The sequence below is a fragment of the Lepisosteus platostomus genome, chromosome 5 (assembly GCF_059453375.1).
Source record: "Lepisosteus platostomus isolate fLepPlt1 chromosome 5, fLepPlt1.hap1, whole genome shotgun sequence".
Classification (NCBI taxonomy): Eukaryota; Metazoa; Chordata; class Actinopteri; order Semionotiformes; family Lepisosteidae; genus Lepisosteus; species Lepisosteus platostomus.
Genome location: NC_142615.1, coordinates 14,040,530 through 14,067,616, shown reverse-complemented (window position 1 = coordinate 14,067,616; position 27,087 = coordinate 14,040,530). Strand labels below are relative to the sequence as shown.

At 39.7% G+C, this 27,087-nt stretch overlaps 1 long non-coding RNA gene across 2 annotated transcripts; it reads right to left on the bottom strand.

Moving 5' to 3' along the window:
• Positions 1-2,791: 2,791 nt before the first annotated feature.
• Positions 2,792-26,368, bottom strand: LOC148663798 (uncharacterized). Of its 2 annotated transcripts, XR_015936438.1 has the most exons (6): positions 26,228-26,368; positions 23,238-23,322; positions 7,260-7,682; positions 5,625-5,873; positions 4,854-4,984; positions 2,792-3,558 (listed from the first exon to the last, which is right to left on the bottom strand). It is a non-coding gene; the product is annotated as an uncharacterized LOC148663798 (long non-coding RNA). The 2 variants fall into 2 exon arrangements; XR_015936437.1 differs by having other exon boundaries at positions 2,792-4,984.
• Between the last annotated feature and the right edge of the window lie 719 nt (positions 26,369-27,087).

Below are 27,087 nucleotides of genomic sequence, written 5' to 3'. Positions count from 1 at the left end.
CTCTTTTTGTGAAACTTTTCACAGCCTGTACAAAAAACTATATACACAATACTGCTGACAGCAGGAAAATTCCTATTCTTTACTCAGCAGCTTATTAAAAACAGCCCCCATGGTGTTCAAACCGATTTTCTTTACACAGAAGACTGACACAGCTTCGCACTGTGAAACTGTTTTACTAAGAAAACATGTGTCCGTGGGGGAAGGTGGAGTGTCTTTTGCTGGAAGACTCGTCCTATCCTACTTTGAAAAAAACAGTGAGACCGGTTTAATTCGGGACAGCCAGCACTCCTGCAGAGAGAGATGTAAACCCCGCAGCACCAGGCGAATGCACAACGTCAATGTAGGGCTTTCGGGCTCATGTGGATTTACGCCCTACAACCTGTGGTACCACTGTCTACATACGGTACGAACATGTGATATTTAGCAATATAAAAAATGTCAATATACTGTAGTGTCCATAATATTTGCTATTTTAGTTTTTCAAAGAAATGTTTATTTGTCAAAAGAAAACTCACAGAGATTGCTGGATTGAAACATCCAACCTCATGCTTACACATCAGTCACTTAAGCTGTCACGCCGCCAAGGCAAATCATAAGACATGCACTGAAACAGCAATACACATATCAATATAGAACTATAGCTATACCGTTATTAATTTATTTAGATACACAAATCCATTTTATATTCCCTATTTATCCAATTCTAAAAGTATGCTTTTGTTTATCCGATAACGAGCGTATTAGCAAAGGTTAAAAATATCAATTTTTCACGAAGTATATAAATGTACAGTAATATGGTCAGAAGGAGCAAGTAAAAACATTTCAAAATAACCACATGTACTGTAAGACTTTGATGCTTAAAATGTTTAGGGAGAAATGGAATACTGGTGTGTATTTTTTCTTTAAAATACCAAGACCAGCCATATACAGTACAGTTTACATACAGTAATATGTTTATGTTCCTAAATTAATATTGTTTATGACCTTCAGATGCGTTATGTTCCTCTTCTTTTTATGCTCAGCTACTAAAATTTCCCTTATAAATATTCAATACTAAGCAGATTAAAATGTGCACAGTAAACAGATTAAATGATTAAATCTTTTCACTACTGACCAATGCACCACGAGTGCCCCTGTCGGTATTTTTGGACAGCCAATCACGTACCGTGGCATATGCCGAGGTGGCTTGTGGTTAGTTGCGTGCTGTACGGGTTTGTACTGTGAACCTTGAATGGCTGCTTCTGTATATTCTGTATACTGTATCATATAAATATACCACGATCCTTGAGCAGAGAATTAAATTTCTGCTGCGTTTGTGGAAGACATAAGACAACTTAAAGTCAATTGCTGGTCCGCAGTCATACCAAGCAACAGTTTAAAGGTACAGCCTTGTGGAAACAAGTTTAAACACTGAGTTTAAACACTCAAGTGCACAGAGCACGTCAGGCCAAAAACTAAGAGCACCATGGGAGCTCATTCTTTGTGTACTGAAATGTTCTTAAAAAAACAGAAGTAAACTGTAACAATTGATAAAACAACTTTAAAAGTATTGTTTTCAATTAAATTGAGCCAACAATTTAACTTACTGTGAAACCTGAAGTATTCTTCTCTGATCTTCTTTATGCTCTTCATTGTTTCATTAAATATTTATTTGTCTTTGTGATTCTGAAGACCTCTAGTGTATTTATCCTTTAGATTCGTAAATCTTTTCATGCAATTCTTTTTACAAAGTTCATTCAGCCATTGGTCTTTCAGTTTCTAAGTGGAATGGTAAAATTTGATGGAAATTCATGTTTTAATAAGCAAAGAAAAGGGATTATAAACAATAATTACAGGTTTCCTAAAGTGCTTTTCCTAAAGTTTCAATTAACAATATGTTTGCTGCTTCAATGAAGATATACACTTTGTTCTTTCCTTTTTCTGCACTAGACCATATCTACTAAGGCATACAAAACCATAATGTCACCTTTCCCTTTATTTTATTATCAAACTTGTGCATCTATGTATTCTTTTTCTGTTAATGATAAATCAATTTGAAAAACTTTTGCGAAATGTGATACAACACACAGCATGGCATGATGAAAATTAATTTAGGAGGCGAATGTTACTTGGGAAATATTAGTGAATGTGTTGCAATGCATTGCTGTTCCTTAATGTGACACAGTTGATTTTAACCTCTGGTACTCTAATTCTCTATTACATCACTTCCTAAAGATCAGTAAATACGTCTGTGGTTGTCTGTTTTTTTTTCCTGGACTACTGATGGCATGAATGAGTCTTGCTGTTAACCAGGCAATTTGTTTTACTCAAGCAGGGCAAACCTTCACCATTCTTGCATAAAAAAACCCATGTATTTTGGCTTTTTATACAGATTTTTAAGGAACCGTTAACATTGGTCATCTGTGCTTTGAGCTCAGTATTTTGCTATCCCAAAGAACATATAACACACCTATCTGCTGACTAATTAATATTCATGTATGCAATGAAGTAGCTATTAATGTAAAACCTAGACACTTATACTTTCATTGCTCTTCAATAAACAGTGTAATTATTTTCACTAGATTAAAAAAATATTTAGGAAGATGGGAGATATTCAGGTTTTCAGAAAATATTAGCATTTCAGCCTTATTGATATTTATATGTAGCAAATGTGTATGCTTTTTATAAACAAAGTAAACAAGTTAGAACTATTTAACAATGAAATCAAGTACAGTATTCATTCTCTACTGATATTTTAATTTAGTATTTAGTATTTAATGACAAACTATTTTTTAGATTTACTTGTAACTCCTTCTTCTTTTCTTCCTTTTGATTCGTGCCGCTGGTATATTCCAGTTTTTTCATGAACTCCTCAATTACTTTGTCACATTTTTCATTGTAGTCTTTGCACAGTGCATCTTCATTGTGTGGAAGGTGAACTTCCATCTCTGTTACAATATTTTCCATGTTATCTTTTGCTAATAGAAATGTTTTGTTTATCCAGGCCTCATTCATTTCCAGAGCAGCTACTGTCAGACAGACATTGTCTTGTTTGTTCAGCATGTTGATGTAGGAGTGAGCCAGCTCCACAAAGGCTTCACAGAGGGGAAAAGAGTAATGTCAGGTGGTGATATGTTGAGATTAAGCAAATGAGAACAAACAAAATGTGTATATTTATACTGAAAAACCATAAAAATACAACCAGTAATTACTGGAACTGACAGCACCTGTAATGCTTTTAATGCCTCAAACACTTAATAAAATAATGAAAAGTTCTTTGTAATATTTCCTGGATTTTAAAAATATTTAATAATATTACAGGGCAGTAAACATTAATATTTATCATGCTTTGTGTGAGATCCATATTTGCACTTTGAGGCATTAAGAGACACATCTGATTGACATTCCCAGACATAAAGTTGGGGCAACATGTCAAAGGAAATTAAAGACCAAGGGGCTGAGTTTCCTTTCTTCACTGAATGAGAACCTTTGTGTCCTCCAGGTGCTGCTGTCAGTGGCCACATGGACTTTTTTGATATTACAGAAGCATTTCTTTCTCTCTGGGAAATCTTCTTCCACCTGGTGAAGGGGGTGAGATTACATTTTGACTTCTTCCCAGAAGATTGCTTATATCTCATTTCTTATATTCTCAGCAGTAAAATAAGTGCTGAGACGAGTTTTTACATTTGGTTAACTGATTTTTAATTAATAAAATTAATTTTTAATGTAGTTTACATTAAAAACAAAGATGGATTTTCCCTCAGCTGCTCTAATTTGTGAGCATTCCTGAAGTAATTTCCTTAATTAAAAAATACACATTCTTTCATTAACACACTTTTCATATTATTACTATCAATATACAGTAATGAAACACATTAGTATTGCAACAATTGCAGTGATAACATTCAGAATTATTTGAAACATTAATGATGTAAAAATTCATTGGTTGTCCCTGTTTAAAAAAAATGCACGAAAATGTAACAAAGCAAATATGTATTTTCAGGAAAAATATCACATCTTTCACCAGAAACTGAGGAATAAAAATGAAACTGCAATTAGAAATCTGCAATGTAATTATTCGTTCTTTGAATTCTGATGAGGACTGCATTTTAAATTCTAGTTTCTTCAAGGTATTATAAGAAGAAGAAGAATCATACATACAATCACAAAACATTATTGCTACAAAATGTGACAATTTTTCCTTACTATTATTTATTTAATGTACACCAGCACTGACACAATGATCAGTTTATATCAGTGTATATACTGGAAACGTAAACGTTTTCTCCTCCTTGCTCATGAATTCATTCCTCCCCCTGTCTCCACCTCTGCACCAGCCCCTCAGCCACTCTTCTCTGAACTGGGCTTACAGTTTCCTCACCCTATAGCCTGGGAACATGGGTTCAGCCAAGTCTCTCTATGCATTGACATCTTAGTTTACTCATTTAATGATCACTCTTGAATACACTATATACTTCTGGGGAACCAAAACCATTTGTTTTATTTTATTACCTCCCAGTATAAAAGAGGTTAATTTGTCCCATAAATATGCTAAAACAAAGGATGAAAATGGAGACATTTTCAATGTGCCAATGTAACAGACCCCTCCCTCCACCCCAACATCCTTTGCAGCAGGTTCCTCTGGCTCATCCTTCTTCAGTAAGGAGGCAACACTAATCTCTGACCAGCACTGTCAGTTCCTCAGCCAGGTGTACTGTCCAAAGTGTAAAGCCAAAGTGCTAAAAAAAGTGCTTTTTTACGTCAGCTCATTCCATTTTTAGAATTTGAACAAGAAAATCAAGAGATGTAATTGTCAACAGTCGCATAACTGAATATCCACTGTCATTTAACAGAGCTGCTTGTGAAGGCTTTACCTCCTGGTGTGCAGACAAGACTTTTCACTGCCTTGGGAGCAGACTGTTTATCACGAACAGTGGTCACAAAGGTGTTGAGTGATGTTAGAAAGTCATGGTCTAAATCTTCATCTTTCATTTCCGGGAGTTTTCTGAAGAAGAATCAAGTACATATGTTAAAAACACTTAAGTAAGCATGCTCTTATTACCAAACTTACATATAATAAAGAAATGTAAATAGAAATTATAGTTTACTTAAATTTATAAATTATAGTTTACTACTTAAAATGTGGATCCATCAGGTAAGATAGAATAGGATTTTAGGAACAGTAGAATGTTATAATTATTATAATAATTAGAGTGATAATTAATATCATATTATGATGTCAGGCAAATCAAAATAATAGGGGTACAGGGGTAAGACTAAGTGACAGAAAACAAAACTGTTTAGCAGAGGTGAAAAGCAAATAAGGAAGAAAAGATGATCTATGAATAGATTGTGTCTCACTTGTTTTTTCCTCACCAAAACAAATCCTAATACATTAGCAAGGATGTGAGGGGACAACAAAAACAGAAGGTTTGAGTTTGAGAGGAAATTACAGACAGAAGTAAGCAGAGTCTGTTGAGTACAGATGATATTTGACCCTTCCTTTCAAATACTGTACACACACTGGAAAGGAGAAATTATATAAAGCACAGCAAACTTTCAAAAACAAGAACAAAATGTTTAAGTATTTGGCAATTCCTGAATAGTTTATTATATTATTATATATAAATAAAAAGTATACTTACTTGAGCGCTTTCCCAAGAGCTGGTTGTGGCAGAATATGAATTTCTGTTTTGTCAAAGACTTCCTTATATTTTGTCTTTGTTTCTTTATCCAAGGCATTCAGAAACTTGTCCTTAAACTTATCATGATCAAATTCTTCAAACTGGAAATCTCTTATCAGTATATAGAACAAGTTCGGAAGGTAATCTTTAAGTGACTTATTTTTCTCCTCACTGACGAAAGACATCTGATGTACAACTTGTAAGAGGCAGCTGTACTGGGTTTCAGGAAAAAAAAAATCTATGACGTCACATTGATAATGGCCTTTAATTAAAAAATAGAGTTTAACATTGCTGATATTTTTAAATCACTGAACAGTCCTTCGGATGAGACGTTAAACCGAGGTCCTGACTCTCTGTGGTCATTAAAAATCCCAGGGCGTTTCTCAAAAAGAGTAGGGGTGTAACCCCGGTGTCCTGGCCAAATTTCCCCATTGGCCTTTACCAATCATGACCTCCTAATAATCCCCATCTATGAACTGGCTACATTACTCTGCTCTCCTCCCCACTGATAGCTGATGTGTGGTGAGCGTTCTGGCGCACTATGGCTGCCGTCGCATCATCCAGGTGGATGCTGCACATTGGTGGTGGTGGAGGGGAGTCCCCATTACCTGTAAAGCGCTTTGAGTGGAGTGTCCAGAAAAGCGCTATATAAGTGTAAGCAATTATTATTATTATTATTATTATTATTATTATTATTATTATTATTATTATTATTTGAAAAATTCTTAACACTGCATCACTTACAATAAGCACTTGTCCATTTCAGAGTCACAGGAGAGATGGATCCTACCCAGGAATCAATGTGCAAAAGGCAGGATACACCCTGGACAGGACATCAATCCATCACAGGGCATACACTCACACCAGGGCCAACTCTACCAAACCACTTGGTTAAGCACCTGGAGGAAACCCATGCAAAGAGTATGCAGAGAGCACCCCAGGAATTACACCAAGGGCCCCAGTGCTGCAAGGCTGCAATGATAATCACAGTGCCAATGCACCACCTGGTTTAAACATGGATAATAATATTTTCTTATTTATAATCTCTTTGTTAGTCAGAAACAATAATTTTGATATTTGTTTTAAATTCCAATATAAGTCTTCATTGTCCTTTTTTTCCTGTAATGTCCCGTTGAAATGCTCCAGAAATCTGATTTTGGCTTTTATTTTGGCTTTTATTGGACTTTTGCAGTTCTAGATAATTAGATTGTTTCAGTTTCAGTTTCATATGATTAGAATATGATTAGAAGCTGTCATAAGATTATAAAAAATATTTTACAGCAGACTTCATTAACACTCTGACTGCACATATGTACTTGTGGTTCAGTACTGAAAGGGGTGAAGTGAAGTGACCCAGCAATGATATTAACTAATTCTCCAATTAGACAACTCCACACAGCTGGTACAGTAACAGTACTGGGCATCATGGGTGACACAAATCAGCATAAACAAAGATCACCACAGCTCACCCCAGAATTCACTTTAAACTGAAAACTAAATCTGCTCATGAAATTGGAGGATTATGTAAAGCTCAAGATTTCTTTTTTAGTAATTTATATTGTTGTATAGTTTAAAATGTTTTCTTCCCAAGGATACAGAATTTCTTCAATAGCGCTTCTGTCGATACATCCTTTGATGTTGAAGATTATACTGCTGGACAGCAGTGTTGTCAGTAAAAATATAGTCTTATCAGTTATGAGCCTATTTTCACAGTCATCCAATCCCTCAGTATCCAGAAGCAGGAGACAGGCATTTGTGTGGAAAGGGTGTGGTCTGGACCACATCCAAATGCCTTTGGTACATCCTTCCACTCCATGTCCAACTTTGAATCCTTGGTCTTCATTAAAGAACCGAGACAGCAGGTAAGACTTTCCAGTCCTGTGCTTACCCACAATGCCAATCACCTCTGCAACACCTGTCATTCCTGACAGAACTTCAGCTGCCCTCTCATTGAGTACAACTTTATCATTCTGGATCTCAATGAATATCTGTGGAGTTGCCATCATGCCTATTCTGCTCCTGGTAAAATAAGAGAAAACTAACTTAAGAATACATTAACTCATTTTTCACTATTTTATACTATGTGAATTTTGTAAAAATTCTATAGGTTCTGATTCTTATTAATTCATTCAGGATACCTGTGCCACAACAAATTGACTGTAAAAACATGTATACGTACTATAGCTGTCAACAGTTAATGTATATTGATTAGTTTTACACATTATCACAATTCCTTGAACCAGCAATACAAATTGATTCTGAAATTTGCATTATAAGTCAAAGTCATAACTTGGAAGTGATTATATAATGGAACAGTGTTATAAGTTGGTGACTAACTCCTGATTCAACAGCAGCTAGGCAACATTCATTATTTTGTGATCACAAATAACTTAAGGGAGTAGACAGAGGTCTGATTTATGCAAGATTATTTGAAACCATGAAGTCAGCTCTAACTGGATGGCATAAAAATGTGACCTGTGGGAAAACTGGTTTGCCTATGGTTATACTCGATTAGAGCAATACAAATATGAAAAATGCCATTTGGCTAATTTTCCCATTTGGTAGTTAGTTAATTGATCTGGGGACTCATTCAGCTGTTTCTTGAAAAATAAAGACAGGTGTCACATAGAAAACAAAATAAATTCACCTCCCGAATCACAACCCAAATCTCTAATCACCACCAGAGGGCCCCACACGAGAAAACCAATATCACTCTTCCCTAACAGCCAAGTGAATATCTCTCTAATCATCATCACCTTTAATTAGGAGCATTATATTAAAGGCTCAAGTGGCTACTCAAGCATTCATGCCAGGACCATGAGCCTTCAGCTCAGATAATCCTCTCTTCTCTACTTCAGAGAAATAAAATCCTTAACTGAGTTTTAACATTTGCCCTAAAAACCTTCCGAAAAGCTAAATATGGAGCGACTACAAGCTGACTTTCTACTTCTGTCTGGGATATTGAGCCTGAAACCGGTGAAAGGTGTCGCTAAAACCCACACAATGTCACACAGGCTGTTAAATTTAACCATATTACTGTCTAGCTTGTTCCACACTTTGCTAACAAGTCTGCATGCCTGCATCTCTGAATAATGGGGAATTTATTATTCTTTGAGTTTCTACAAAGGCTAGAAGGACTGTGAACCTCTCTCAAGGAGAGATAAGAATTGTACTGAAACAGACATAAAACCATTTAGCCAAGAACACAACAGGGCTAGTGATTCTCAAGTCAAGAGAGGTGATTTCCCAACACCTGACACAAGGCCATAATTTAAGGGCCACTACTTAGTAAGAAATGCAAGAAGGACTTTTTTTAAGATTCATTTTAAAGGAACTGACCAAACATACCTTAAAATCATCCATAAATAGATATTTTATTTATCACATTTAAAAGAAACAGAACCAACTGCATTAAACTAAGAGAAACAATGGATATCTGAGCAAATGCCTGTAACTACTGTATCACTTGTATGGTCTTAAATTAAAGAGCAATTCATAATTAAACAGTTGGAACAGTCGGAATCCTGGTTACAACAAGCATTACTGTAAGGATTTTTCAGATTTTTCTGATCCATCAACATCGATTGAGGGTCCAGGTTTGAGTCTAGTGAATACATGAGGATACAATCCTCTCCAATTGCTTGTAAAGCAAGTCAGAATTTTGACCTATTAAAATTGCATCCTTCATTCTGTATTGATAAAAGACTATATTAAGTACTGGATGTGTTGCCACATGTTTCATTCCTTTACGAAAGCTTAAACCTAAATTATTAAATTAAAATACAATATAATTCATCATTATCATTTCAGAAATAAACAGGCTGTACTTGTTTGGTATCAAATGAATGGGCAAAGCATGAGTAGGTCAGAAATCTAATAATCTAATATTAACTTTGTAAATTTTACTCAGAAGAAGTTTTGAGTTTTCTCAATTATTGGATATTTTATCCTGTCTTTCCTGTTAGAAGCAATAAAAATGTCTGAAGGCAAGATATGCAAATCACAGGTTTGAACTGGCCAATCAGAACCCTGGAAGAAAAGACTCTGGTATGTCTTTGTCTGAGGCTAATCAATAGAGCAAGCCAAGAGCCACACTTTGGAAGTCTGGAAGTTTTAGAAGACGTTAGGTCCTACTAGTGGATGTCAAGTCTAAAGGAAGTCAGCAGACAAGGGAGAAGAAGTAACAAAGAGCTCAGCTAGACAAGAGGATTAAAGTCTGATCCACTGCTCCACCCTCTCCAGCCAGCAGCCCATCTACATGAGCTCCACAGCAACTCTGGATCAGCTTCTGAGCAGAGTCACAGCAGTCTTCTACTTAACAAATCCGCACCAGATGATGCCTACTTCCCCGCTATCCAAGACATAAGCAATACGGACGCAAAGCTTTTTTAGTTTGCACTGTTCCTTAATATATATATGTATTTATTAACTTTGTGTTTGGTTTATCTTGATAAAGACTTAATGTAACATGATGCCTTCTGCCTCAAATTAGAATTTGACTTGAAGTTACTTGAAGTTGAAGTTGAAGTTACTCTATAACTTAGCAACTTGCACTTTTCAAATTCTCTATTTCCAACCATTTCCACTTTCCTTTCCAAAGGCCTTTGTTGTATTAATTGTATTTCTAATAAACTCATCTGTTTTAATAAACTGAAGGAATCTGGATTTGAATTCACACAGATCAACCTCACCTTTATCTTGAATTAGGAATATTCAGCACAGTGGTAATTATCACATTAAACTGGCTGTGTTTTCAGAGGATATGGTCATCTAAGGGTTGGTGTGGTGATAAACACCAGATCACAAGACCTGTTTTATCCTTCTATTGGTGTTTCAGTAACCTAGGACACATGGTTTTGGTCATGTGCTGGAAAGTGCTTACAGCAGTGCCTAACCTTTAGTCACATGTGCTGTACATGATTTACTGAAGATTCAGGCAACCCTCCAAAACCATCTGATGCACAGCTTCCTGTTCTCAGCTTTACATATACTTCCATGTAGTCCTCACTTGTGTCTTCTAATTTGTATTTAATTGTGATGAATTTGTCAGTACCTTTGAGGATATTGAATACTTTATCAAATCCCCTTGATCTTCTCTGTTCGAGACATAAAGGCTTTGGTCCTTCAGTCTGTCAGTGTAGGACATTCTCCTGAGTCCCAAACTGTATCTGGTAGTTATCAGACCTAATTCTAACAGGAATATATATATATATATTGTTGTTGTTGTTGTTGTTGTTTTAGTGTGGTGACCAAAAGTGTACACAGTATACCAAATGAGGCCTTACTATTACTATATTATGTGATTTTAACCTTTTAGTACTCCTGTTTGTCATATGTCCAGAGGCCATTTCCAGATGGAATAATGTCCCCTGAAACATTCTGTATTAATTTTGTAAGTACAGACAGTTGAGGCCTGGTTGACAGTGTAGCGGTGAGGCTTATTAATAAGGCAGAATTAAGTGTTTCTGAGCTTTCCCAAATTAGGCCTCATTTCTCTGTTCATCTCTGTGGTGCAGCCACAGAGAAAGAATTCATGCAAGCTGATTTAAGATGTTTTCTTGTGATAAGAAACCAGCTCCCAAAGGGGGATGCACTTAGCTTAGCCTGGCTATCATGATCAATGGTCATCCATTGGCGCCTATCTGTCTAGGGAGTGCGAGTTGGACATCTGGATTGCATTCCTAAGTGTCAGGAGTAAGTGACTCATATCTCACCTTGATCAACCAATCAGGGACTGGTAGGGCCGAGTAACCCACGTGGGACTCTGATGCCCATGGAACTTTCAGCCAATCAATGAGCTGAAGTTCCTCCAGGTAAAAACAGGCAACACAGAGATTCAACAAGATTCAGAAGGGATTCTGGAGAGGATTCTGTGGACTGTTCTAAAGGGAATTCAAAGGAGAATTCCAGGGCAGGACGGCCCAGGAGCAGAAGGCTCCCAAGGGCAGGACATCCTCGCAGCGCCCCTCCTGACCATCCTGAGACTCAGCCCGGACAACCACGGAATGGCCAGTGTGTCCGAGTGCCAGAACTTTCCTTTGTTCTAAGAGTCTAGAGTGGAGGTTGCCAGAGAGTAACCAGCAGCAGGCCTCGTGAACAGGTCGGAACTGTGGACAGCTGAATCACTATTCAGAACTAGCTCTTCATTAGGAACGAACCGGTCCTCTTCCTGACTTGCTGGGACCCACAGTCATCTTTTCTCCTGTGCACAAACTTTGCTAGTTAAAGCCAACACTAACTAGCCGGTCAGTGAGCATCAGCAACGCACCGTCGCGAGCCGCACAGCACAGCCTGGCACCGAGCCAGAGAGCGCGGATTGGACAGCAACAGCCTGCAACTGTTTCTTTGTGCCCGCAGGAGATCTGAATCCCCAAAGATTGGATGAGTATTCAACTTCAATGCATTACAGCTCAATAATTCAATTGTTATCCCAACCAGTTGATATCAATTTAATTCCTAAGAGTTATGTACTTGTTTCGAGTATCTAATGTAGAAGTTATAACCAAGTTCATTTATGAAACGGTCTTAATGAATGATATACTGAACGTATGTCCTCTTGATATATGTAACACTTCGTAACTGATTGAATATATATCTTTTGTATTCTGATAACCCTCTCGATAAGATCTGTTAGTTTAAGGCATATTCTATGTATAAATAAATGTATCCTCGTGTATTAGTACCTGTGTGTGTGCGTTGTTTGAGTTATGTCGCATGGTTGGAGTCTAAAGCCATCAAAAGAATCAACTTTGTGATTTACTGCTACAATTAATAATTGTCTCAGTAAATGCCCAAACCCTACAGAACTGGTGCCTTCAGAGAGCCACTAACATTACATATTTGGCGTCCCTGAACGGCTATGAACCGGTTTTCTCTACATTTATTTGGCGTCCCTGGCACGGGCGTGGCAAGACTGAAATGAGTCAACCAAGCGGAATAATTCAATATAAAACGCCGCGGGTTTCATACACGACAATACAGTGTGCTGAAAGCCGAAAGGAAAAAAGTTCCCCTTGCTCTTTAAGCAGTGCTTGATTGTTTTGTGATCTTTTGCAATCTACCGGGTTGATTGCATACTTGATCTTGTGGTTTTCTGTGGTAAAACTGTGATTTCGTACTTAAAAGTAATACTCTTTAAGTTTAACGATGGTTGCTAAAAGGTCTGAGTTCGAGTCGCTATTAAGCACTCTCTCTAGCAGCGACAGGTCTGACCACGATCTCTTCCATATCTCCGTCAGCGGAGAAGCTAGAAGGATAAATCTCCATTCTCTGAGAGAGCTAGCGAAGGACATAGAGAGATTTGACCCGGCAGTGTCAGAGAATAATATCGAGAGTTATATTCAGGACCTCAGGTATAACCTGCAGTACCTGCCAAACGCCACAGAACAGGAGAAAGTGTTTCTGGTCAGGAAAACTACCAGCAGAGCTGTACATGAGTGGATGGCTAGGCAGATGAAAGAAGTCTGTAATGACTTTGAGCAGCTTTGTCAAGCACTTATCGAAGAATACAGTGCGTTTATTGACCCGACTGCTGCGATAGCCGCCGCTCTTAACATTAAGCACGAGAGAGCAGAGTCCCCTCGCGAATATTACGAGAGACTTAGACGAACTTATTTTGCAGGGCGAAATGATGAGGGTTGCGAAGAGAACACACATTTCAAGGGTTTATTCATTGCGAATCTCCACCCGTCAGTCAGAAAGATGATCTTAATGCATACAGATGCACAGACCATGAAAATGACTGATATTAAGAGATTCGTGCAGAAAGCCTGGGAGTATGATGTCCAAAGTCGCTCTGAGCAAAAAGTTGCTAAAGCGACTGCGTTCGCCGTCAGAGCCAGGAGGGTTAATTCCCCCCTGCTCGAAGGAGCACAGGCTCCTGAGCTGGCTAAGCCCCGTTCCAAAGCACTCACACAGGACCGCACCCAGCGTCCTAAGTGCCATGAGAACACCGGGGGAGGGAAAGGGCTAGAAAAGGCTGAACAAAAGGATTCAGTAGCCGCCCGCCTGGCCAGGCTGGAACAAGCTTTATTAGGACAGGGACAACCGCTCCCCAAGGCTGCCGGAAGCGTGAATGAGCTGATACTCTCCACTGGAGGAGGCGGAGACCCGCCCCCTCTCCCTCCCTCAGTCTATCTGATTGAGCGGAAGGGTTCCTGCCTGGATAAGGTCAGCCACTCCCAAGTGAGTGCTGACTCCACCCCTGAAGTCACAGAGCAGGCAGTAAAACAGAGAGGAAAAGCAGGAAGCTTTTACCTCAAGGCTGCCATGGGAGATGTCTTACCCAGTGAGACACTGATTGACACTGAGGTTGAAAGGTGTTTGATGTCACACGGCAAGCTCAAACGGGTAGAAAAAGAAAAGGGCATGCGACTCAGAGAGGAACCTTTGGTGGATCACCAGAAAGGCAAAGTGTGGAAACAGGTCAAGGCTCCTAAGTCTTCTGTACAGAAGGAAAGGGGGGCCAAGAGGCAGACTGTGCTCACACAGTGCCCACCGAACACAGAAGCCCATGCGGAGATTCCTTCTGTTCCCTCTGGACAAGAAATAAAAATATTTTCTTGTTCCCCGAATATACAGGGAAGTCGTGTCCCGGCCGAGGTCTCAACAGCCTCCCTGCCACAGGAGCGGTGCTCCAAGCAGCCGCCTGATCCACCAGGTAAAGCACACACCTTTTACATCCCTAAAGAGGAGCAGATCTCCCCACCTGGCGATGAAAAGGAGCTTTCCCTGTACACCCTGGCACCCAAGAGGGGTCAGGACCACCACCCTGCAGTGGTGGAAGGGATCCAGATGGCAGGAGAGCAGGTTGGTGATGTAGCCCTCACCCTTAGCCCTGAGAGGTCCTCTATTAGTGAGGATCTGCTTGAGCAGCTGTCACAGGGCCACCGCCAGGTGCCCCTGGTGCAACATTCACAGGTTAGACAGGAGGTCCAGCTGGACGCTGAGACTACTGCGCTGTGGACACACCTGATCCCAGATGCTGATTCCCTCTGCTTTGACCCAGGGAACCTGCAGTCAGGTAACATTATTTCTCACGACTACCAGGTAGTGAGTGAGACTGACCTGATTGTTCCTGCCTCAACGGCAGGGTTTCCAACACACCCAGTCCCCCAGAAGGGACAGGGAATGAAAGCCGAGCCGGTTTTCTTACAGCCACCAGCTCAGTCTGTCAGTCTGAGTCTGACCAACAGTGGTTCAGCCAGACTGGAGCTGGATGGTCAAGTCACCCGCCTGCCAGTGCAGGACATCGCAAAGAGAGGTGTCAGAATCCCCGCCTGCACTGACATGGGCCTGGTGAGTGATAGTAAGTTCAAAGACAGTGAACTAGCTATCCCAGTGCTGGGGCAGCTCCCTGAACCCCTAGCGAGGGAAGGGGGGAGCGAGCAGGTGTCCTACACCTACCCCCAGCAAACGATTGGAAACATGCCGATAGAGGGATTCCTCAATCAGGAAGTGTGCAGGGTGGACCTGAACAGTGAGAATAGGATAACAATCCCAGATCACTCAGGTGCTCCAGATGACCACTCAGCCGAGGGTCAGGCATGCTCCACCACTGCACCACCCCCTGCAGGGTTCCTAGAGCACAGGCATGAACAAATCGAAAAAGCAAATGCCCTGGAAAAGGAGGAGCAGCATCAGCAGCTGCGTCAGATCTCCCCAGATTTCCAGGATGTTGGTGCCCAAGATGCCACATGGCATACTGAGAAAGACACCATGAACACGCTGCACCAGCTTAGAAAGGCAACAGTCACTCAGAAGGAGATGACTGGGATCAGCCACCCGAAAAGACTTTTGGGAGGACTGATTGCTGCCGCCACTGTTGCACGTTTGCTTTTTCTGGTAGGTTTGTGTGCTACTGGCACTCTCACCCTGACTGCCCCAAGAAGGCAGGTGTCAGAGAGGCCAGAGGGTAGTGACAGACTGTATCGACAGCAGCAAAAGTTGGAAAGCTTAGGGAAAACCCTACAGGCAACTTCCTATGCAACAGGGTTAAACCTTATTCCCCAAACAGTGGACATGATTGTTGGTGTTATACAGTGGGTTTATGCTTGTGTGCAACAGGCCAGAATGTTGACACAAGACCTGTTAAGGGAGTTTAGTGCCACTGTGGCCAGTCTAGCCATGGCACAATTCCCAACCCACTTGATTCCACTCTTCTCAGTAGAGGAGTATGTGACATTAACCCCATCGCTCATAGCTCACCCAGAAGGCAATCCAAGATTGAATTCGGTTCCAAGTCTTGAGATGGGTATGGCTACCAAAGCTATCCATTGGCTGTGTCTAAACGATTCACCAATGAAGGGTGTAAAGCTACTAACGAGCAGAGGGAGGTTAATGGACCCCATGAAGAGCAGGTGGGAAGTAAATGGCTGGTCAACACACCACATTTAACTGACACTATGACTTGTGACGGGCATGATACAGCTACCGCAATGCAGCTACCTAATCAAACAGTTTTCCTGTAAGTTCCCGAGGAGGCCATAGTACAGCATGGTAACTTAACACTGTACGGTCTGGAACCAGACGATATAAGACCAAACTTGAGGTCTTGGATGCTTTCAGGTGCCACACTATTGAATTGGATAGAAATCCAAGAAACAGTAAGCCCTGAAGAGGTACAGGTAGTTAGTTTGCTTTAATGGAACAAACCTCCAAACCACCCTAGCAGATACCCAACACAGGTGTTGTGGTTTATCGGGGGCTGGGAACAGGAACTGTTGTTATTGTAACACTACTGCCAGGTAGCTGGATCATGACTGACAGTGTACTCTGAATGATGTACTCTCACATCAAGATGTACTCTGGGTAGCATGAATGAGTCAAAGGTAGCATGCCAAAAGAAAGGAAGTTACTTCTTCCCAAATATCTACTACAGAGGTATCAGATATTGACAGTGAACTTCCTGATGTGTAATTCCTAGACTTAGATAATGTCTCCTACCGTGTTTATACATACTCCAGATGTTATTCATCCTGTTTGTATCCAATGCTGGTTCCGGTATGAATTCTCGAGGAGTAATGTGGACATTTAAGATTAATGTTCTAATGGCAAGGGACATCACTTAACTCTGTTTTGTTTTGAAGGCAACAATGCCTCAGGACCTCGTGACCTTCAAAAAGGGGGGATATGTAGCGGCGAGGCTTAATAATAAGAAAGAATTAAGTGTTCTGAGCCTTCCCAAAAGAGGCCCCATCTCACCCTCCATCTCTGTGGTGCAGCCACAGAGAAAGAATTCATGCAAGCTGATTTAAGATGTTTTCTTGTGATAAGAAACCAGCTCCCAAAGGGGGATGCACTTAGCTAAGCCTGGCTATCATGATCAATGGTCACCCATTGGCGCCTATCTGTCTAGGGAGTGCCAGTTGGACATCTGGACTGCATTACTAAGTGTCAGGACTAAGTGACTCATATCTCACCCTGATCAACCAATCAGGGACTGGTAGGGCCGAGTAACCCACGTGGGACTCTGATGCCCATGGAACTTTCAGCCAATCAATGAGCTGAAGTTCCTCCAGGTAAAAACAGGCAACACAGAGAGCCTGAGAGATTCAGAAAGGGAGATTCAGACAAGATTCAGATTCAGATTCAGATTCAACAAGATTCAGACAAGATTCAGAAGGAATTCAAAGGAGAATCCCAAGGGCAGGACATTCTCGCAGCGCGCCTCCTGACCATCCTGAGACTCAGCCCGGACAACCACGGAACGGCCAGTGTGTCCGAGTGCCAGAACTTTCCTTTGTTCTAAGAGTCTAGAGTGGAGGTTGCCAGAGAGTAACCAGCAGCAGGCCTCGTGAACAGGTCGGAACTGTGGACAGCTGAATCACTATTCAGAACTAGCTCTTCATCATAAACGAACTGGTCCTCTTCCTGACTTGCTGGGACCCACAGTCATCTTTTCTCCTGTGCACAAACTTTGCTAGTTAAAGCCAACAGTGAGCATCAGCAGCGCACCGTCGCAAGCCGCACAGCACAGCCTGGCACCGAGCCAGAGAGCGCGGATTGGACAGCAACAGCCTGCAACTGTTTCTTTGTGCCCGCAGGAGATCTGAATCCCCAGAGATTGGATGAGTATTCAACTTCAATGCATTACAGCTCGAGAATTCAATTGTTATCCCAACCAGTTGATATCAACTTAATTCCTAAGAGTTATGTACTTGTTTGAGTATCTAATGTAGAAGTTGTAACCAAGTTCACTTTACGAAACGGTCTTAATGAATGATATACTGAACGTATGTCCTCTTGATGTGTAACTCTTTGTAACTGACCGAATATACCTTTTGTATTCTGATAACCCTCTCGATAAGATCTGTTAGGTTTATATGCATATTCTATGTATTAATAAATGTATCCTCGTGTATTAGTACCTGTGGGTGTGCGTTGTTTGAGTTATATCGCATGGTTGGATTCTAAAGCCACCAAAAGAATCAACTTTGTGATTTACTGCTACAATTAATAATTGTCTCAGTAAATGCCCAAACCCTACAGAACTGGTGCCTTCAGAGAGCCACTATGATTACATATTTGGCGTCCCTGAAACGGCTATGAATCACTACAACAGCTTAAATTGAAACTCATATAACATTCCCTGATTTGCATTCTGCTCTAATAGATGTATAATCTAACATTTTGTTTTGCCTTTCTTTCTTAATGTTTTTATTATTTCCAGCAATTGTCTAGAAGATATGTGCTCATATTATCCAATGTGTATACATTGCGTGTTCATGACTCGCTTGTGAGCATGTTTCCACACCTGTCTTTTCCTGATAATAACAGCTGACCCATGTAAAACTATCCTCACTGTGAGGAAAAGGACTGCTTACCTTCCTCTTCTCAAGAAAATATGTTACACAGGCTCCACTGTGACTCTGCCATGTAGGAATGTTAATTAATTTGGGTAGTGTGGTGTCTCTGTGGCTAAGGATCTGCACCTATGGCTGGAAGGTTGCCCGTTCGTATCCCGTGGCTGGTAGAGGATTCCTGCTCTGTTGGGGCCCTAAGCAAGGCCCTTAACCCTAGCTGCTCCAGTGGTGCTATATAAATGGCTGACCCTGCACTCTGACCCCACGGATTCTTTTGATAGTAAGTAAAGAAATAGTGTGTAGAGTAGGAGGAATCCACTGTAGTGGACTAAGGGGTATAGTGTGAAGGTTGTGAAAGCTGGTGGCTATGTGTGTGAGTTCCCCAGACCACAAAGGAGGTTGACATTTCTCCTGGAGAAATGTCTGCAGTGCCTCAAGCATTCAATTCCATCATACCCAGTCAACTGGTGACAAAGCTCAGGGGATTAGGTCTGTGCAACTCTGTCTGCAACTGGCTGCTGGACTTTCTTATTGATAGACCACAGGTGGTGCGGATAGGCAATAAAACATCAACACCACTCACCCTGAGCACTGGAACCCCACAAGGCTGCTGTCTGAGTCCAAGGTTATACTCCCTATTTACTCACGACTGCACAGCAAGACACAGCAACAACCGCATCATTAAGTTTGCAGATGCCACCACTATAATAGGACTGATCAGTTATGATGACGAATCCACTTACAGGGATGAAGTTGTACAGCTGCTTAGGTGGTGTCATAGCAATAACCTGGACTTGAACATAAAGAAAACGAAAGAGCTAATAGTGGACTTTCGGAGACACAGGCCATACACTCACAGCCCACTCAGTATTGATGGAATGGAAGTGGAAACAGTCACCAGCTTTAGGTTTTTGGGAATTCACATCTCTAGAGATCTAACCTGGACTGTGAACACTGACTCTATCATGAAGAAGGCTCAGCAGCGCCTTTATTTCTTGAGGTGCCTCTAGCGATGGGGGATGCCAATACATGTGTTGGTGAACTTCTACTGCTGCACCATCAAGAGCATCCTTACCAACAGGATCACCGTGTGGTATGCAACACTTCTTCGCGAGAAAGAAAGGCACTGCAGAGAATGGTCAATATGGCCCAGAAGATTATTGGCTGCGGTCTCACCGATCTATTGCACATCTCCAGTCATTGTTTACACGTCTGTATTGTTTACATTCAAACTGTCTACATGTTTACTTGCACATTGTCTATTGTTTGTTTGTATATTGTATTGATGCACTGTTTGCACTTTGTTTTGTTTTTTACACTTGTTTTACAATCGAGAGACTTTCTATAAGTAAGAATTCCATTGTATCAGTACCGGTTACATATGGCAATAAAGTTCAAGTTCATGTTCAAGTACAAGTTGGAAGGGGAGAGAAGGAAGTGAGTGAGACTGGGGACTCATTCTGAAGGAGTGCTGAAGGCCCAGGGCTGTGGAAGTGGCAAAGCTGCTTGTCAGGCTTGTGTGAATGGAACTTAAACCATGTGACTCAACAGTCTATGTGTAAAACCAGTTAAAGGCCTAGCCCCCCAGAGGTCATTTCTGCCTGTAACAGATGACTTCTCAAACCCAGCACTGCAGAGACTCGCAGTTTATCAATATGAATAAAAGTCAGCAGGAGGATTTTTCCTAAAGACTTCTCCTCTTCTAAAAGCTCAGGACATATGAACAGTGACTCATACACCTGGGAACTGACAGGCAGCTGTAGCACCAGACAGTTGCACAGAGAAATTCAATATAAAAATTGCACTCTCCATTCAACAAGATATATTAACATGTCCAACAACTGCATAGCTGCTTGTTTTAATTTTCATAGTAAGGGACACACTGTCACAACTACAGGAAGGGCTCTGTTTCAGTCTCACTACATTTGTTTCCACTGTGCATTTAAAACAGCCTTAAACTTTGAATAATACAATTTTATCTGTCAACATTGTAGTATGTACTGCATATTTCCAAACTTCAGTATCTCAGATTTACTGGTTTAACTGTAATTAACAATAAAACAGGATGGTTTTGAGACTTTATCTACTTACATGGGATCTCACTTGTTTAATGTTTTGATAATTTAATATCCTTATTTTTAACTTAATCTCAGCAAAATGTGTTTCCAGTGCTTTGGGTTTTACAAAAGAAACACAAATCTGGAAATAATTTCTCCTGGTGGCATAATTCAAGGGACCAATTGTATCGACCCCAAAGCAGCGAACCAACTGGAGTTCAGCCTGTGCAAAACTAGTGAGCAAACTTAAGATCAAATGCAATGAACATGGCTGAAATTTGTCCACAGCTCCATTCTGAACCTGTCCTGAATTGCAATGAACCCAAAGTAACAACTGCTGCCCTCTAGATATTATTGTAGTAGTAGATTAATTTAAACCACCTCTTCACAGGTTTTAAGCAACTCAGTAGCGGACTAAGCACGGGATCCCATTAGAACTTTCCTGAACATAGTGGAAATGATACCTCCACTAAATTATGAACTTAGCATCTTTAGCTTGACATTTATTGTAAAATTTACCTTCAATACTTGAGGGGCTTTCCAGACACAACAATTATTTATCAATACAAGTATTTATTAATAAAAGTGTAATCTGTTAATAATGAAGTTTAATATCTATCTTTATCAGTAGCTGTACTACAGATAATGCATGTTTAACCTAACACTAACCCTTTTGTATGTGATAGTTAATTTTTCAGATAACCAGGGGAGGGAAGAGAACTGAAATCAAGGAAATACAAATTGAAATGGAGTGTAATTCTTACATGTGTTCTGTTACATCTGGGAGTTAATTGAATAGATTTGTTGTATTTTTCTTTGGGATTTGACTCTTCACTTGTGTTTCTCAGGGAAAGCAGGGATATTGGGGATGCAAAGAATAAGTTGTAAGGTATGGGTAAGTTAAAGAAAAAAAAACATATTATTAAAAGTGATAATCTAAGACAATTCTTTGGAACAGTGTCCTTTCTCATATCTGTGGCTGTGGTCCAACAATAATGGTGTTGAAATGTGCGGAAAGATTTGGAGACGAACAGGAGGCCCATCCAGTCGGTAACAAGGTTGAGCAAGACCGCACATGCCTCAGTGACGGTGCTGTTAATGGAATAGTACACAGACCACATGAAAGGCAAGGAAAAGGTGGTTTTAAAATTTCAAGATCAGAGGAACAGCAATTAACTGAAAAGATCTGTTACAGAGCTCTAGGTTTTCCTTTTTAGAGCTGTAAATGTAACTTGTTTTTGTAGATCAAATCCACATATTGATGTTAATTCTATTTAAAAAATAAAATGACTAACGCTGTTGGACATTAGATGATGCTTTGTGTAACATTTGTTTTCACTCAGCTGTAAGGAAAATGCACTACGCGCCTTTATTTTAATTAAAAACTCTTAATGTAGATGAGTTGTACAACAAACATTACAACAAATGCAGCCCCTGAAGTTGCATAACACTTACGTTAAAATTATTGCAGACACAAAAGTAGCTTATGCCTATTATAACACCGAAATAGCAATGTGTTTGCTTTATTTGTCTGAAGGATCTCTGTATGAATCAGTATAATTTATCAATGGAAATAAAAACTGCTATAATACATGTTCAAGCTTAACACGCACCTGCTATTATCGTTTGTTCGTTTGTGATTAAATGCAATTGAGTATCTCATAAGCAGTTACCTTCTCTGGTTTATTTCAATATAAATGCCGTTCTTAAATTCAAATTAACATTAAATTGCCAAGAACATTCAGTTATATATTAACACAAGACAGATAAATGAATAATTATGGCTGACATATTAACGCACTGAACAGACTAATTGAAAAGCTCTGATTCAGAGCACCGGCAGTTCTTGCTAATTTGAACAACAACGATGCTGAACCCTCAGCACCGTACTAAACACAAGTTCATTTGGTCCCCAGCTTTTTTTGGTCCCCAGCAGTTTTCGTTGCATCTGAACTCAGAGCTGGAGATGATCTCCTGATAGTACCGCATTAAGTACTCCGGAGCTTAAGCAGAGCGTGCTAAATCTGAAAGTTCGTTGAAATTGAATGATCTTGACACAGTGGCCTGTCTTGTAATCATGAGCCGAAAAGGTCGAAAGACACATCCTCACAATAAACACCTTTGCATTTCTGGGCACTTGTGCCATCGTTACTAATCTATTCTATCTGCGCTTCCAAACTATTCAATGTTGAGATTTTGACAGCTACATTTATGTATATGAAATACTATGAAGGCAAACATAGGATTAGTGGGACTATTAGAAGCAGAACTAGAAGAAAGCAAAAACATTATAGGAGTCCCATTTACTAAGGTGTATTTGCCTAGATTTTAGTTCACTTCACTCCATAGAATATTAATCTACGTCACAGTATGTCTCCCAGAAATCTATCACAAATGATCAAAATGATTACACTTGCTTCAAGACTGGAATACAATTTCAGTTTTATATTTCAATACAGTATATTAACAGTCACTAATGTTTAAATTAAGTTCATATTAACGATATTATTTCAGTAATGCGTTTCTCCGTCATTCAGAACTTTCCCTTGCGATCTGCTTAGCACTGTACTAACTTGGTTAGTGTAGTAACCTCTAGACGGCAGCAGCTGTTTGTGTTTGTTGCAACAGAGGATATATTTTAGTGCAGAGATAGCGACTAATTTCAGCTGCCAAGTCCTCTGCAATTGGTATTAGGAGTGATTTCCTTCGCTTACCTTTGTGCTGGAATCGGTCAGTACGATTCAATTTCTGTGCGGTTCCCCTCTGGTCCTGACCACAGCTCAGTTCTACAACGATGATCTGGTGTGCACAATAAATCAGCTATATTATATGTTGCTTTTAACCACAAAAAAATGCATTTGTGTTAATCAGTTAGGTTAAATATTTTTATATCTGTAGCTTCTCCGATAAGAGGAGAAATCAGAAATGATAAAATGTCTAATTTAAAGCAAACAGATACCCATTTCTCTAACGTAAATGTGGGAGGAGACACTTCTATGGATTTTGTATTGTTTCAAAGTATTTGAAAATGAAATTAGAACAGTTCTTGAATCTGTTTAACGAATAATCTTGCTTTCTCTATAATGTAAAAGGTGCAGGAAGAGATTCTTTTATGCTAAAAACATTAAGATTAAAAGGTTGAACGATGTTACACATTCAGGGAAGTCATTAAAAAAATGATTATCTAAATTTCACTATAAATGACGATTTTCATCCATCTATGTCTTTAAAATTGGTTTAAGGAAGTCTTTAGATCCTCGACAATTTAAAAGATGAGTTCAGTGGAAATGTGTGCTTTACTAACTGAGAAGACCCCTTTGCACAGTTTTTACTACCCCTTTGCACTACCTTAAAGTACTACAACGCGTATTTTTCCCCTTTTACACTTAATTAAGCTCAGCTAAGCCAATTTGAAGGGGGAAAACTATTTGTTTTCAGACCAAAGCACCTCTGCCGTACAGAGGCTCTCTAAGTTGGGTTCTAGATTTTCACTCGATTGCTCACTCCTCTCACACCTGTATCATGCAGTGACAGCATGGTCTTGCGCGGTGGCGGATCCTGTCTGCGATTCTCTTTAACTTGTTATCCGATGTAAACATGCTTGATCATCAAAACAAGGATAAATCGTGACTTTATTTCAAAATGCTTGTTGCTGTCAGATATGTGGTGACTGACTGGAAAAAAAGATTTTCAGTCCTAATCAGATTTTAATTTCCTCGAGGGCCACATTTTCTTCGGAAGAAAGGCCAGATGGCCAGACACAGGGAGGGTAGGTATTTTATGATGGAGGAATACGTAATAAACAACACAATTTACACTTATAATAAATTAAATGAAACCCCTTATATTCTAATATTCAAATGAACAAATAAAACTAGAAGAAATATTCACATACATGTGTGCAAATTTAATGAGATATTTGGAATTGCTTCAGTGACAGAATGTCTGTTTCATCTTTGTAAATGTTTGTTCACACAAAATGTGGAGGCAGAAGACAGAAAAGTTGCTCGTGGAATGTTCTTAAAACACCTTTCAGGCAGTGATTTATGTTTAACAAATCATTTTCCTTAAACAGATCCCTATACAAGTCATTCGCAGCAAAGTCAATTACTTCGAGCGGCAATTCAGGCTGAAGATCTTCAACTTCACTTGCAAAAGGGTTCTTGAACAATCTTATGTTCTGTGAGATACTGTTAAAATCTTGAAAACGGTCCTGAAATTTCTGCTTCAAATGTGAAATCACATTTAAAGTGAACGGGATCGGAAAAGGTTCGGCACATTCATTTCTGTACTTTTCACAAGTTGCGAACTGAACAAAATTGTTTGCTGCCACTTGTTTGTCCAAAAAGAATTATTGTCTGAAGAATTTTTGTCTGAAGGATTTTACGAGTGAAAACAAATCTGAAATTATAGAATTTGAAACAAATCTGAAATTATAGAATAGGTCGTGTCCTTTGAGTCATGAAAATATCGAATTCTGTGCGTAATTCACTAAATCTCTAGCACTTGGGTTTGCTGATCCAGCGAACCCCTCAGTGGTACGGAACGTCCGGATATTCACTTTCGATTTCAGATAGGAAGTTTTTAAATTGACGATGATTAAGGGAGGACTATCGTATAAAATTCACTGTCACTATCCATTACTTCAGATAATTGTAATTTTTTATCGCACAAAGCCTGCTGATGAAAGATGATGAATACAGTGCAAAATAATGGTTTTTTCCCGGGTCTTCTGTGCGACGAGCAGTTGTATTAGATGACAGGTATATTTGTTCGAGCAAAGCAACTTTTTCTTTGTATATGCTGCCCATCAGTAAATGGTTTCCCTGCCTTAGCTATGACGTGCTATTTTGAAACTCGCCCTTACAATGGATTCTGATTGTTGTGATCGCTTTTTTAAATATTTCACGCTGATAAATTAAGTTTTTCTTCAGTGCTTCTACTTTATCTGAAATCATTTTGCCAATCACATCTGAGTATTTCTGTGCTTCGTATCGTAATGCCTTCGGATATTATACTCCTTGAGAACAGCGACGGTTTCTCTGCGTATTAAGCACAACGCTTTATATTGCTTTCAATCACGAAATAGTTTTCTCATTAAAAATACGGCACTCTTCGTCAACGTTTCTCCACTTAGCTGACATTTCGATGTAAAAAAACAATGCAAGAAAACTCAAGTACAACAAACGTGAACCTGAGGTAAAGGTTATTTAATTTAACACTTGCGCGTAAGCATGTAGTGGTGACGCTTTCCTCTGTTCTCAGGCCGGATAAAGATACCGTAGGTTGGAGACACTTGGGTTAATCCATTCGATCGCTGCATAATGCGGTGAACTCAGCGTTCTGTATAATGCGAGTCTGTTTAAAACCGTTCCTACAGCTGTATCTGAACAGGAGGAAGAGACAGTTACAAGCTGTACAGCTCTATCCTGTCCGGCGCCCTTTATCCTGGAGTTTTCGATAGTTACGTTTAAATCTCCTGTCAGTAACAAAAAAAGCCTAGACTCCAAACTAATCTCATTTCTTGTACTTGAAACAGGTCCAGAGTGGGGGCTCTCTCTATTAGTTTCAAAACTATTATTAGTTCAGACTAATTTAAAGCAGAAATCTAACATGCCAGCAATCTGCGCCACACGATACCTCCTTGTCCGAAGGCTGTGCTGAGTTTGAGATTGTGACTGATCGAAACAAATGATCATCTCACCTGTATCCTCCGGTCCTCCTCTGTGGTGCGAATCGGTAAGGTGGTGAAGGGGATTACCGCGCTGGAGTTTTATAAACACACATTTCCTTTCACTTTCGAGTTTTATCATGACTAGAACAGGGAGTAAGTAACTATCCTTCCTTTCACTTTCAACTTTTCATACTGATAAACTACTCGCGGAAATCCCAAAGAAAGAAAACTTCCTATAGAGACTACTACATTTTTCTAATATAAAACTTTGAAATATAAGCACTAAACAGTTAATCAGAACAGGTTTTAGACTACTTTGTATGTTAATTGAATTGTTTCCATAAAACACCTGCAATTGAGACAACTCACATAATCTGGTTATATTAAAGGGTCTGAGGTGCAGCTCATAAACCTGTCTAAATATTGTTGGATTGGGATTGATGGGTTAAACTAGTGTAGCGCCCTTGCCCAGTGATGAGGAGGAAGTTTGGAGATACTGTGGAAATGTCTATAGAGATAGGCCCCGTAGAAATGTGCAGTACACAAAATATGTCAGTTTACTTTGACTTTATCCTGTCCATACAGACAAGATTATCTTATTCTCAGAAACCAACCACACAGTGCTCTATAACCACCAATGAGGGCAATGTCTGACTGCTCTATACAGGGAAAGGTGTGTCTCAAATCTTTATCTGTACCTGGAGACATACTGTATCACCAACAGCCAGTCTCGTCTCTTCTGTTACCTCTAGCATACCTCCTGTCTGACATGATGTAATTTTTTTAACCCTGTGTAGCGTACATTTCTTTACACAGAAAAATACTTAAATTACAATTGCAATCAGCTAACTCCCGTCAGAGTCCTGACTCCTATGTAACAAACAGTTCTT